Source organism: Triticum urartu, chromosome 3A (genome assembly GCF_056163025.1).
Source record: "Triticum urartu cultivar PI428250 chromosome 3A, HENAU_Tu73, whole genome shotgun sequence".
NCBI lineage: Eukaryota > Viridiplantae > Streptophyta > Magnoliopsida > Poales > Poaceae > Triticum > Triticum urartu.
The window spans coordinates 487906827-487908531 of record NC_141875.1 but is presented as its reverse complement, the minus strand read 5'-3'; the positions used below and the strand labels follow the sequence as shown (position 1 = coordinate 487908531).

General features: G+C 62.0%; 1 pseudogene; it reads right to left on the bottom strand.

Moving 5' to 3' along the window:
* Window positions 1–540: 540 nt before the first annotated feature.
* Window positions 541–1354, bottom strand: LOC147980217 (uncharacterized; annotated as a pseudogene).
* Between the last annotated feature and the right edge of the window lie 351 nt (window positions 1355–1705).

Here is a 1705-nt window from a genome sequence, read left to right as displayed (position 1 = left end):
CGCGTCCGTCTTTAGATTAATATAAAGCCCATAATATAGACAATGTACCAAAGATCGGAACCGTACAAACACAAAAGGCCCCAGGCCACCCGCACGGGTTCTTATACCCTGGGCCACGTCAGGGCACACACCCCACATCCCAGTCCACGCCGAGCGCTCGGTCCGGCCCGCTCTGGCCGCGCCCATGACATGCACGCACACGTCCGGGTCGCGGCGAGTCCGCCTCGGACCAACTCCACGCACCCCCTAATCTCACCAACAGAATGCACCTACACACACGCGCACGCCGCACACCCGCACGGACATCCCCGTGCTACGCACGCACATGCTCACACACACACACACACACACACACACACACACACACCTGCCATGAGCCCGACGCGGCTCGAACCGCGCTTGACGCTCCAGGCGCGTGCACGCACACGCGCCCGACACGTCTCGCCGTGGCTTATTGCCTATCAATCACCCCCTAAGCAGCGGCCTAGAGCAGTGTTGGGTCGTCATCGCCAGTCTCCGCGATGAGAGCCTGCTCTGCCGCTACCACCCTTCGAGGCCTAGTGCAGTCGCGCTTGAAGTGACCGCGCTGCCCGCAGTTGTAGCAGCTGCAGCGCCTCTTCCCTCCGCCGCCACCATGCTGCCCACCCCGTCATCGTCGTGGTCGTTGCCGCCTCCTCCCTGTTGTCGTCGCCGCGCCGCCCATTGTGCCGTGGTGAGCATCAATTGATCATCCGCCTGCTCACCGCCGGCCCGCACGCGCCGTCGCGACCTCTCGTTGAACGTCTTCAGACGGCCGAGCATCTCCCCGAACGACATCGTCTCGACGTTGCAGAATTGCTTAATGCCAGCGACCGCCGCGTACAGCCGGTCTGGCACTGAGTCCAGCAGCTTCTTCACCATCTTGACTTCTCCCATCGTTGTCCCGAGCCCCGCGTATCACGCCGCCATGCCACCAATCTTGCCGGCGAAGGCATCCAGTGACTTGACGTCCGCCATCCGCAGTCGCTCGAACTCGCCGCGGAGGGTGGCTAGCCGCGCCACCCGAACCCGATCAGCTCCGACGAAACGGGCCTTCAAGCTGGCCCATACCTTCCGCCGCCGTCTTCTTTGTCGACACCTGCATCAGCAGGTCTTTGGAGAGCGCCCTGAGCAGGTAAGCTCGCGCTGGCTTGTCCTTCTTCACGACGACTGTCGCCGCCGCGTCCTTCGCTGGAACCACCGCCTCCCAGAGCTCGACCGCGTCCAGGTTGGCCTCCACCTTGATTGCCCATGCGGTGTAGTTGTCATTGGTGAGCACAGGGGCCTGCATCGGCAGGGAGCTCCCCGATCGGCCGGCGTAGGGCATGAGTGACATCACCGGTGACCACCCCCGCTAACGTGGCTCTGATGCCAAATGTTGGGGCTCAAACCCAAAACCGTAGCTCACTACTAGTTGCTCTCCTCGCCGGACCTCTCTCTCTCTCTAGCACTCATTGAAAGGAAGAAGAAAGGGATCGAAGGGAGACACAGTGTTGCCAGCGCACGAACGCCACAGCCGCTCGAACGACGTTTTTTCTTTTTCTTCTCAAGCATGAACTCAACCTGCACATGTTACAACGCATATGGGAGGGTCCTTATACCTTGGGCCACGTCAGGGCACGCACCCCATGTCCCAGTCCACGCCGAGCGCTTGGTATGACCCGCTCTGGCCGCGCCCGCGACATGC